Consider the following 12,985-nt stretch of genomic DNA (forward strand, 5'->3'; position numbering starts at 1 on the left):
CAAGTGACTTCTCAAGACATGGGACAAGAACTTCTCAAGACTTGGGACAAGTGACATCTCAAGACTTGGAACAAAAACTTCTCAAGACTTGGGACAATTAACTTCTCAAGACGTGGGACAAGAACTTCTTAAGACTTGGAACAAGACCTTCTCAAGACTTGGGACAAGTGACTTCTCAAGACTTGGGACAAGAAATTCTCAGGACTTGGGACAAGTGACTTCTCAAGACTTGGGACAAGAACTTCTCAAGACTTGTGACTACAGAAGACTTGGGACAAGAAATTCTCAAGACTTGGGACAAGAATTTCTCAAGACTTGGGACAAGAATTTCTCAAGACTTGGGACAAGAACTTCTCAAGACTTGGTACAAGAACTTCTCAAGAATTGGGACAAGAACTTCTCTATACTTGGGACAAGTGACTTCTCAAGATTTGGAACAAGAACTTCTCAAGACCTTTGACAAGAAGTTCTCAAGACTTGGGACAAGTGACTTCTCGAGACTTGGGACAAGAATTTCTCAAGATTTGGGACAAGTGACTTCTCAAGACATGGGACAACCATCTTCTCAAGACTTGGGACAAGAACTTCTCAAGACTTGGGACAAGTGACTTCTCAAGACTTGGGATAAGAACTTCTCAAGACTTGGGACAAGTGACTTCTCAAGAATTGGGACAAGTGACTTCTCAAGAATTGGGACAAGTGACTTCTCAAGACTTGGGACAAGTGACTTCTCAAGACATGGGACAAGAACTTCTCAAGACTTGGGACATGTGACTTCTCAAGACTTGGGACAAGAACTTCTCAAGACTTGGGACAAGTGACTTCTCAAGACTTGGAACAAGAACTTATCAAGACTTGGGACAAGTACGTCCCAAGACTTGGGAAAAGAACTTCTCAATACTTGGTACAAGTGACTTCTCAAGACTTGGGACAATTGACTTCTCTAAACTTGGGACAAGCGACTTCTCAAGACTTGGGACAAGCGACTTCTCAAGACTTGGGACAAGTGACTTCTCAACACTTGGGACATGCGACTTCTCAAGACTTGGGACAAGTGACTTCTCTACACTTGGTACAAGTGTCTTCTCAAGACTTGGGACAAGTGACTTCTCAAGACTTGGGACATGTGACTTCTCAAGACTTGGGACAAGTGACTTCTCAAGACTTGGGACAAGTGACTTCTCAACACTTGGGACAAGTGACTTCTCAAGACTTGGGACAAGTGACTTCTCAACACTTGGGACAAGTGACTTCTCAAGACTTGGGACAAGTGACTTCTCAACACTTGGGACAAGTGACTTCTCAACAATTGGGACATGCGACTTCTCAAGACTTCGGACAAGTGACCTCTCAAGACTTGGGACAAGTGACTACTCAAGACTTGGGACAAGTGACTTCTCAAGACTTGGGACAATTGACTTCTCAAGACTTGTGACAAGTGACTTCTCAAGACTTGGGACAAGTGACTTCTCAAGACTTGGGACAAGTGACTTCCCGGAACTGAATATGAGTGCCGTGGTCCGAGGTTCACGTATCCTCATGACAGCAGGGAATCGTTTGGGATTGTATTCGGCATTACGAGCATGAAGGGCAATCTTTTTCATATCCAGTTTACAGCCCAAGTTAACAGTTGAAAGGATGTTCCTAAAACAAACACATTGCATCTGCCAACAGTCAGATGAGCACATCACAACTCGGTACAAAGCACTCTTCAGACATGGTGTAGCAAGAAGCACTTAAGCAATTTATTTATATTAAATAAAGTATGTTTATATTATAATTTCTTTATAGCACAGGATTTTCAAAACTGCAACTATTGTGTTACAGCAGAAATAAATATTCTATATACAAGCTGGGACTAAGGACTGCACCTCTGAAAGAAATATTTGCTATTCAATGCTTTACATGGTAACACTCCCACTCAACATGGGTGACGTGCACAGCGCTGAAATGTAAAATCTGTGCCACTGTTATTGTCGTTGTTCGTGGAGAACATTGCAGAGTCTTTACCAAGTCAGACTCTGTTTCATCCATGAAGAGTGCCCAAGAGAATCTCTTTGCTTTCAACAAAATTAACGAGTCCTGACACCATTAGTAGTACAGATCTGTTTCTTTATGATGGACCTTTGCCAGTGCAAGAGGTGAAAAAAATGTCCATACACACACACAAACACACAATGTATCTTTCTTCATTCTCACTACATTTATTTTTTGAATTAAATGGCCAGGCATCTACGGCTGATACAGCTTAAAAATAATGTCTTACAATTAATTTTCATTCTTTAAGTACAAAAAAAACTTCAGATGAAATATGGTACTAGGTCTGAAGCTTTTTATAGAGAATCAGACTTTTTTTTCATATTTATAGTTTAGGAGTAAATATGAATCTCCAGCAGAAGAAAACTCTGCAGTATAAAAAAACAATTAAGACAGATTCCCTTAAAGCATGGATAATTTTCAACCAATGGTACCAGAGTTTAATTCCAGACACTTTGAAAGGTTAAAAGTTGTGGATTCAATTTCATCTTTCAGAAGTGTGACAGGGTTAGTTAATTTCCTAGAAAACTTGGTCTTCAAAAACCTTGTTTCAAGAAACTATGTACTTTCCATCCTGAAAACTGCCCTGAGTTTGATATTTGATTCCACATATCAGATGTAACAAGCAATCATAATTACAGTACCACCATATGGTCAATAGAAACTCAAAAGACTGCCAAAATAAACACACTAGTACAGTTTATTGGCACTTTCACTGTATTTCTTTTGGTTAACAGGAATATACATTCATAATATATAATAATTAATAACAGCTATAAAATGAAAGATACCTAGGGGTTCTCTGGTCTGTGTCAAAATGGAGGACCATGGTCACTGTTTGGAAGAACCAAACTTCAACCTGTAATTTTTGGAGGTGGTTACTGAAATTATAATAAATTTGTACAGGCCTGCCAATTCTCACATATCACTCTACAGAAGCTGGCACAGCTGATACACATCAAGGATTTGGCCCAGAACTTACTGAAGCTGTGGAACAATGCCAGGATCTGCTGACGAAGGTGTCATGGGTGTCATTGGGCCCGGTGTCGCTGGTCCCATATTGGATGGTGTTGACATCTGGTTTGGAGTTACCATTGGAGACATTAAGATTTGCTAAAACATAAAAGCAGTATGTATCAACAATAAGATACTGTACAGTCTGTAACAATAATCTGCAACCAACCAGCATATTAAGAAAGACTGTGTGTAAAATAAGAACAATTTTCGAAATAATATGCATAAACAGCAATTCCAATCTCTGTAGGTTGATTGTTCCACATCATCCACTGGATAGCTATGTACTTCGTTTCTATTATGTTGCGCATAACATACAACTACAACTGAATTTTGGCCACTAGATTAGATACGTTAATATTGTCCTTCCATCACGCAACAGGAAATGTACCCCTGACATGTTTCAAATTTGACCCAGAATTCTGATCATAGCATGTCAATACACAATGTTACTCATTCCATATTAGGCATTTTTATTGAGGTACTCTCCTCCTTCATGTCTGCCGCACCTGGGCTTCTCAGAGACGACACGTCAGAGCCGTGTCATACAGAGACCGAGACAGGCACAGACCGCATTCGTCAGAGACACAGTACATCAGAAACTGTCCGAGAGACATCGGTTCTGCAAGGCATCAGGTGATGGAATTTTGAAAAATTTCAAAGTTTTCCAAAAATCAAAAAATGCTGGAAATTGTCCGAAATGCGCACAAAACCAAGAAAATTTGACAAATTTCACATTCAAATTTTTTTCAACATTTTAAAAAATTGAATATATTTTTCTAAGCTCTCCCCTAGAGATGCATGCCAAACTCGTTGAATGCCTCATCCTGTCTCTGTCGAACTCGGCATCTATCACACCTGGTTGCTGCCTGCCTCGGTGTCTGCACCAACCGGCCTCTTCAATACTCGGTCTCTGCAGGTCCGTGTCTGCCTCACGTGTTGCCTGCCGCACCTGGGCTTCAAAGAGACGGCGCGTCAGAGCCGTGTCATACAGAGGCCGGTCCGTGCAGACACCGAGACAGGCACAGACCGCATTCGTCAGAGACACAGTACATCAGAAATAGTCCGAGAGACACCGGTTCTGTAAGGCATCAGGTGGTGGAATTTTGTGAAATTTCAAAATTTTCAAAAAAACAAAAAACGCTGGAAATTGTCCGAAATGCGAACAAAACCAAGAAAATTTGAAAAATTTCACATTCAAATTTCTTTCAAAATTTTCAAAAAATTGAATATATTTTTCTAAGCTCTCCCCTAGAGATACATGCCAAACTCGTTGAATGCCTCATCCTGTCTCTGTCGGACTCGGCCTCTAACACACCCGGTTGCTGCCTGCCTCGGTGTCTGCACCAACTGGCCTCTTCAATACTTGGTCTATACAGGTCCGTGTCTGCCTCACGTGTTTGCCGCACCTGGGCTTCTCAGAGCCGTGTCATACAGAGACCGGTCCGTGCAGGCCACATTCGTCAGAGACACAGTACATCAGAAACAGTCCGAGAGACAGCGGTTCTGCAAGGCATCAGGTGGTGGAATTTTTAAAAATTTCAAAACCTTCAAAAAAATTTGGTTTTGTGCGCTTTTCAGACAATTTCCAGCATTTTTTGATTTTTAGAAAATTTTGAAAAATTTTAATATTATTTCTAAACTCTCTACCTAGTGATGCATGCAAAACTCGTTGAATGCCTCATCCTGTCTCTCTCGGAATCGGCCTCTACCACATCCGGTTGCTGCCTGCCTCGGTGACTGCACCAACCGGCTTCTTCAATATTCGGTCTCTGCAGATCCGTGTCTGCCTCACGTGTTGCCTGCCGCACCTGGGCTTCTCAGAGACGACACGTCAGAGCCGTGTCATGCAGAGACCGAGTCAGGCACAGACCGCATTCGTCAGAGACACAGTACATCAGAAACTGTCCGAGACACACCGGTTCTGGAAGGCATCAGGTGGTGGAATTTTGTGAAATTTCAAAATTTTCAAAAAATCAAAAAAACGCTGGAAATTGTCCGAAATGCGAACAAAACCAAGAAAATTTGAAAAATTTCACATTCAAATTTTTTTCAAATGTTTCAAAAAACAATTGGTTTTGTGCGCTTTTCAGCCAATTTCCAGCATTTTTTGATTTTTCGAAAAGTTTGAAAATTTTTAATATTTTTTCTAAACTTTTCCGTGTCTGCCGCACCTTGGCACATGTAAACGCGGCCTACACCGGAATTCACTACCGAACGTCACGTTCTACTCTGCATTACGCCTAACACAGTCTTGCTTCATAGTTTTCTGACTCGAGATACTGTAAACTGGTCTAACTATAATTCAATCTATATCTCTACTGTATTTCTACAAGTTGACTTGAACATCAATTCTTAAGTGTCCAACGCACCCAATCAACAGACTTCCGCTCGGTCTACGATCCCGTATCCCATCACCATCCTTCGGGATACAACGCAGGTTCAATGCTGAACTGCCTCAATCAAGCGTAGGATGTTAAAAATGTTTCTCCAAATTTCGTTACAAAAAGTTTTTCATACAAACAACACGCCCCACACTTTCGGAACCTCTGCTCTATACAGCACTACATTCTAGCAGCTCTCTCTAATTCCATCACTACGTGATGGACGCCTATTCAGTCGCGTCCCTGGCAGAGGGGGTTAATCCATACGCAATACTCGGTCCACCTAACACCAATTTCTGAAGGTACACAGCATTTCTTTGCGAAATTATTCACGAGAAATGGAGTAAGGACGCAGGCTACGTTCCTCTGCTTCAGAAAGTGGACCAGTCAGTTTTTGTAAACGCTGTAATAAAATTTCTGTTTTCATACACGAAGAGAAACGCTTTGACCAGTTAAACGACTGTCAGCTACACGATGACTGCCGTGTATGTTTACAACAAGAGAGACGGAAGAAATTGATCTGATGCTGAAAGTGTACTAATTTTTAATTTCCCACAGACCACTATCTATGAAAGTCATTATAATTTTGAATCAACCTTGAAATAACGTATCACTGTACTCACCCGAGTCCATCGCTCACTGGTGCCTCATCATTTCAGACGTCTCGTGTCAGATGACGTCACAGAGAAGCGTCCAGGAGCGAGACGTAGAAAAATCTTCCTTCCGCCTGCAAGGCTCGATTCAGGTTCAGAGGGTTCACGGCGGTGATGAAGAATAATGATGATGATATCATAATTACCGTGAATGTGAAGAGGGCTCCGCTAATCACCTGAAAGCAGACATAATGCCTCACATAATGACAAGAATTTATAATTACGTCGCTTCTCTATATACGAGGTGCGATCGGAAATTTTCCAGACTGCGCCTATAAAAACCCGTACACTTATCTCAGGTATTAAATTCATCCATCACCCTCGAAGTAGTTCCCCTGGGAGTGAACACAACGATCCCAGCGCCGCTGCCAAGCCTGGAAGCATCCCTGGAAATCTTTCTTTGTCAGCCTGTCAAGCACCATCTGCGATTCTGCCTGAATCTCTTCTATCGTCTCAAATCTCCTTCCCTTTAGCTGAATTTTCATCTTTGGGAAGAGGAAGAAGTCACACGGAGCTTAGAAAGGAAGTTGGGGTCGGTTCTTGCAAGATCTTTGAGCTCCTGACAAACGAGAAGTCGATTCTGCTTCTGGTCCTCAGACAGGATGCGTCGCATGTGGAGTTCTTCCTTTAGAATCAGCTGACAGGTCCCATAGCCTATCCCAACAATGTCGCACAAGTCGTTGATGGTACGACGTCGATCTTCGTGAATGGCCTGCCGAATCTTCGTAACATTTTCAGGCGTTGTGCTCGAAGATGGTCGTCCAGAACGCTCGTCATCATCGACAGAGGTTCGGCCATTTTTAAAACGTGAATGCCACACAAAAGTTTGTGCACGACCCATTGCGGACTCCCCAAATGCTTGCTTTAGCATTTCATAGGTTTCCGTAGCCGTTTTGGCGAGTCTTTGGCAAAATTTGATGCACACGCCATTCCGAAATCGCAGGAGGGTCGGTGTAACGCACTACCAAAACGCTCGTAACTAAGAAACAAATGCTAATTCGATGATGCCGGCTGGCACACTGATTCACTATGAATGTAGGCCGCACCCATTAGCGGCAGAAGCTCGTACTACATCCGGTTCGCCTTCTATTGACACAGTCTTGAACCTTTCCGATCGCACCTCGTACGATCGGAAACTCGATCTGACAAAGACGGAATATAATTTCTCATTGTACTCACAGGAGTCCTTAGTTCGCTGCTAGCAGCAATATAATTTTCGGGTTGTCGTGTTGCACGGCGTAAGCGACATCACGATGTAAGCGGCCATCATCCTCACCGCTGCGTAAACCTCAAGTCTTGAACGAGTGTGACGTGGTTGTTACCACTGACCTAGAAGCAGACGGAATCCTATACTTCATCTGTGTGGGCAGTATCACAGAACAATCAAAATAACATCTCAGCGTACTTACAGGAGTCTGCCGCGGCTCCACGAGTTCCCTGGGGCGTATGGACTCAACGGACAACAGGTCGCCTTCAGGAGGTTGGCATTTAACGAGGCGTACAGACGTGCACGGCCAACCCTTGATGTGGGTCATCGCCTCCTTCAAAACAAACAAGAAGCCAGCCTGCAGTGAGACGACCGTCAAATGCCTTCAAATTCTAATAGAAACTAATGCATTTTGCGACACGATGGAAAACATTATCTCAGAATACTTAGTTCAGTGTTGCATCTCGTCTTGTGTGACGTAGGCCAAGTCACGTTGTATCGGTAACAGCACGCAATATAAGTTTTGTTTTTCTCTACTTCAGAGGACGGAACATTTCATGCAACTCACCTTGAATGACTTAAGCGGGTTCGCGTTGTACAAGACGTAGCACCCGGAGACCCACAACAGGACAGACACACGAGGATGAGATCACGATGTACTTGTTCCTGTCGGCTCTGGCAACTTTCGCGTGTCACAGTCCTAGAGAAAAATATATAAACGACCTTTTACCACTCCATTTCCTCCATGGAAAAGCGACGTAATTCACATGTAAAGCCGCCCGACACAAATGCCGATAAGTCAGGATCGTTATCTATGCGACCAGGTTAAATCTCTATTCATTATGACAACATAATCTTCCATGATAAGGTCAAATCCAGGAGTCAATTATAATCAATATTTCAATTTTCATCGATTTGTGCTTACATCACACGTTCAGTGAGTAGGAAAAGAGGTTGAAATCCACACAGAATTAGTCAATAAAAATTTATTATTTTCGCTTCAGATTCCAGGATTAAATTTTCAATGGAACAAGGGTGTAAGTCGAATACAATCTAACTCAACGATTTATGTAATTTCTAGAGAAAATCGGTTAGTATTTTCATTATCACGAAATCGCCTGCATTCTTTGTATCCTCGTACTGCCACCACGAAAGCTTCAACAATTCTTTGGCTGTCGAATAAATCGAGAATTAAACCAAACACAAGCTGAGACGTAATATCAAAATGGCCGACTGAAGCCCCAACTTACGTAAAGACTGAGTACATACGCGCTGTATCGGAGCAGGAGACAGACAACCGGAAAAAAAAACTCAACTTGTCCGGAGGAAACAAGTTTCGCGGAGCATGCTGGGAAAGGCAAAGATGAAAAACTCATCCACCGCGCGTCGGCAGAGATAAGTAAGGGGCAGATAAAATTATACGTCCAGTAATAAAACACTAAAAGCGAAAATACTACCAGCAGCGAAAACTCAATGATTTAATCGAATGAAACCAAATCGCGGGACGGAGGGTCAGCCTCAGACTGTAAATGGTCGTAGAGAATAAAACAAGGCTCAAAAACGTAAAATAAATGGCAGCGTCCTCTGTGCGGGAACATGGGGACCCACCTCAAGCGCCATCCCGCACAGAGGGCGCAAGTTATTATTTTGCTTTAAGAGATTTGTTTTAAGTTCCTAAGACCACTCGGCCGCTGGGGTTGAGCCCCCCTTCGGAATTATTCGATATCAATTACCGCGCTTTCGTTGCTGGTACTATTTTCGAATTTTGAGTGGTCCTTTCATTATACCTAATCTTATTATGTTCCTGCTATATCCTGTAGACAAGATCTGTTGCCAGGTGAGTTAGTCGAAAGAGTTGGACAACCTGCCTCGCCTACAAGGTCCTGTTTTCCGTAGCGTGCGAGCGCAAAGCCAACGAGTTGGATTCGGGCGGTTCGTCGGAACCAGGCGCCCGGGCCATTGTCCGGAGCCGGGTCAGTCCCTCTGCTTCGCGGGGAGGTTTTTTGGAGGTGCACCTGGTGTGGGGGGCCCTGGTGTGGGGGGCCCTGGGGTGGGGGTCCTCTGGGGTGGGGGCCCCCCTGGGGTTTGGGGGGTGGCCCCTGGGGTTTGGGGGGTGGCCCCTGGGGTTTGGGGGGTGGCCCCTGGGGTTTGGGGGGCGGCCCCTGGGGTTTGGGGGGTGGCCCCTGGGGTTTGGGGGGTGGCCCCTGGGGTTTGGGGGGTGGCCCCTGGGGTTTGGGGGGTGGCCCCTGGGGTTTGGGGGGTGGCCCCTGGGGTTTGGGGGGTGGCCCCTGGGGTTTGGGGGGTGGCCCCTGGGGTTTGGGGGGTGGCCCCTGGGGTTTGGGGGGTGGCCCCTGGGGTTTGGGGGGTGGCCCCTTGGGGTTTGGGGGGGCCTTGGGGTTTGGGGGGGCCCTGGGGTGGGGGGGCACGGGGTGGTCCTAGGGCCCGAAGAAGGGGATACCTGGGAAGGGGTGGCCTTGGGTGGCTGGCTAGCAGAAATATTCGTGAGAATTTTTTTTAAAGATCCGTATCTAAGAAACTATTGGGCCGATTTTCCATATGACCTTGATCACCTCATTTTGACATCAGGTATTTACGGTTTGGCAGAAATAAGCGTGAAACTTATGACCTTGAGAGTTTTAAAGACCTCTATCTGGCAAACTATATTAATCGCATATCCTTTGTAGACATATACTAAAAATAGGAATTATTACGTTGCAATAGGATTAAAGTATTAACTTAATAATATGAAGTTCCAGGCCATGTTGCAACATGTAATAAGCGGCTTCCTCATGAGCACCGTTGAGTGGAATATTCAGAAACTAAACACGCAAGCGGTTTCTACGTTTACACGTAACAAATTTTCAATTTCCTCCATATTGTGTTAATATGTGTTAATGGCAATCTTCTATTGCATTTATTTCATCAAAGTATTTAAATCATTAAACCATTCAAATATACATTTTGAAACAACTTATAATATCGGACTGGGTTACTTTAAAGCAAGCGCGGGGCCATTACCAGCACATACTGCAACCTACCCCGTCACCCTTGCAGACTAAACAGATCGCCTTGTGCATATGATACGTGATAAGAGGGACAAAGGGGCACACATTAAAAGCACATAGAAAAAATTTCCAATCAAGTAAGAACAACGCTATACCATGTAAAATAATGACAAGCAGGTCCATATGAACAGGATCCTTCCATCCTTTTCTCGGACTGGGACCTGTTCATATACGTTCTTGGCAGATGATCCAGAAGTGGTTTGCCATTGCCTTCTTCTGTGTGTGAATGGAGTAATTGTTGGGATGCCACGGAGGAAAACTCCGTGTTGCCTAGACCACGGCCTTGCCCAACACAAGTTATAAATTCGGGCACCGCCGGGAATCGAACCCGAGACCCCAGGATTACAAGGCCAGCGTTCTAACCGCTAGACCACCGTGGCTTCTAAAACGGTGTAAGAACAAAAATTTACTAAAGTGAAAAAAATAATCGGAAAGTTCTCACAAATCGTATTTATTGATATTTCCATAAATCCACGAAATTATATTTTACATAGTAATTTAAGGTTAGAGCGATAGTTTTTTTTTTCTAAATTGCATTTAATATGAATTAGGATTTCACTCCGGCACCAGTGAATTTTCAACTGTCTCCTACTGTAAATGTTGTTGGTTGTTTTTCTTTGCTTATCTCTTTACATGTGTATCCATTTGTCGTTTGCTTCACTTATTCATCTGTTGATTACGCTGTAATACGCGTATTCAAGGATAATGACCATCAGCTGCATCATTTTAATGAAGATCCCTGCGACAAATTAACATCGAATCCATGACCTGCGCCTTGGATATTATCGACTTCCGGCTGAATGGGAAAAACAAGGGGACAAAGGTCACAACTGCGTTCGTGGATCCTTGGACCCTCTGAATTTGTCCAGAAACTTGAAAAACAATAAAATTAAGGCAAATGGAGGAATTTAGAGTTACTCTCAGATACGTTAGATTTGAGGTTCTCAAGGCGGCGAATATGAAGTTGGCTACCTTCTAGGTTGTTGTGCGTGTAGTCTAGTATAAGTTTACCGACGTTTCAGAGGTGCTTGCTTTCTTCATCATGAGGATGATCAGAAATATCTTAACGCTGCCAGTTTGAAAAGATTTATTAACAATCTTTATATTTTGATTCATGGAACTTTACTTTTTTTTTTCAAATGTGTGTATCTCTTTAGATTTAGGAGTTTAAAACGCGATGTAATATTACAAATCAAATTATGTTCTTTAATTTATCTCTCCAAAGTAAGTATGGAAAATATTTCTTGCGAATATATTTTCGAAGTATCTATGGCTTACAAATTCCTCATTATCTGAAAAACAGGCCTGCTCCGGGATACGAACGCATAACCTATCCCGATATTTCTTGACAGTAACTCGTGATATTGTATGTGTGTACTCATTTTCGGTCCTAATATCTACTGCTGATGGCTTAAAAAGTATGGCTGACAAATAGCACATGTGAAATTGTGGTATAAAGATACATTAGCATAATGTATGCCGCTAAAGCTGTGTCTTCCTCATAAACAAATCGGCTTTTATAAATAGACTGTAATTATCCAGGCAGGTCAGTTAACGGAGATCAACATGAACTACAAAACATTTGTATGAAGCACAGGCTTCTTCGAGACAGTATCTTGCTAATTGGCTATTACATTTGAGTTCAAGGCCTATACGTATATGGAGTCCAATTTGTCGGAATGTAAGCCTATAATTTATAGATATGTCGATGTTTACGTATCGTAATCGACTTAAAGACCTTGTCTATGTCCAAACCCAGCTCTGACGATAAGTAATCGCAGTGATTGTTAAATTAATATACAGGATGATTCAAAAGGTTAGGGCCAAACTGAAGGAGCGTATGGAGGGACTCAGAGAGAACAACTTTCGAATAGGAATCCATGTCCTCCGAAGTTATCCTGAATCAGTCGAGGCCATTGAAATAATTTGGTTTGTAAGATTGCTAATGTAATCCTTGTACATTAATAAAAAAACAAAATTAAGCTAGTAGGAGAATAGCAAAGTACGATTATTTCAGCGTTATGTTATCAGACTTCCCTGCCTTCAATGGCCTCCGTAATCTGATAAGAACATCTTCAATAAACTGCATAACATTGTAAAGAATTGTATTTCGAGTTTTAAATTTACCAATCTAATTTATACCTGAGGACGGTTAAATATAACCGAAACATGTAGTAAGATACGTTCCAATTTGTAAATCGATCATTCGATGCGGAACGTGAAATGATATTTTAAATATATTTTATTATCTTATTAAAAATTGTGATTTGACGGAAAATATTAAAATATTAAGAAAATGTTTATCAAGGATTTTTATTATTAGACCATCGCGGCACTTGGCAATAAACATGGGAGTTCCAATTCAACGCTGGCCTGAAAATGCGTTCTGCGAGAGTAACTGTTTATAAGCCAATGAGTGAGTCATTGACCTTATTACAAAGATACAAAATATTTTACGAATTTAAGAAAACGGATTTCTTCAGTTTATAAGAAAAGTGCTGCGACCTTCTGCTATCTGACTCATGATCTGAAGCTTTCACTGCGGCTTTTATTAATAAAGTTTTCTCGAGCTATCAGCCGTGTTAGATGTTGATTAATCGCCGACGTTTCGAGGACCATGTCTGT

General features: G+C 42.5%; 1 protein-coding gene and 1 long non-coding RNA gene across 4 annotated transcripts in view; both read right to left on the bottom strand.

Annotated features, from left to right (window-relative positions):
* Positions 1 to 1,718: 1,718 nt before the first annotated feature.
* LOC147874890 (uncharacterized) lies at positions 1,719 to 6,071 on the bottom strand. The gene is made up of 2 exons (XR_015532444.1): positions 6,059 to 6,071; positions 1,719 to 3,150 (listed from the first exon to the last, which is right to left on the bottom strand). It is a non-coding gene; the product is annotated as an uncharacterized LOC147874890 (long non-coding RNA).
* Positions 6,072 to 6,196: 125 nt separating this feature from the next.
* Positions 6,197 to 12,985, bottom strand: part of LOC110840507 (methyl farnesoate epoxidase) — a 48,510-nt gene continuing 41,721 nt past the window's right edge. For all 3 annotated transcript variants that reach the window (XM_087361395.1, XM_022085583.2, XM_087361386.1), the window contains 4 exons: positions 7,864 to 7,995; positions 7,498 to 7,629; positions 7,268 to 7,417; positions 6,197 to 6,264 (listed from right to left, as the gene is read on the bottom strand). The gene's annotated coding sequence lies outside the window, so the exon portion shown is untranslated. The remainder of the gene's footprint in view (positions 6,265 to 7,267; positions 7,418 to 7,497; positions 7,630 to 7,863; positions 7,996 to 12,985) is intronic.

The sequence above is a fragment of the Zootermopsis nevadensis genome, unplaced genomic scaffold, assembly GCF_977971745.1.
Source record: "Zootermopsis nevadensis isolate Lab colony 2312 unplaced genomic scaffold, Znev_1.0 Znev_ptg000003l, whole genome shotgun sequence".
In the NCBI taxonomy this organism is placed as follows: Eukaryota; Metazoa; Arthropoda; class Insecta; order Blattodea; family Termopsidae; genus Zootermopsis; species Zootermopsis nevadensis.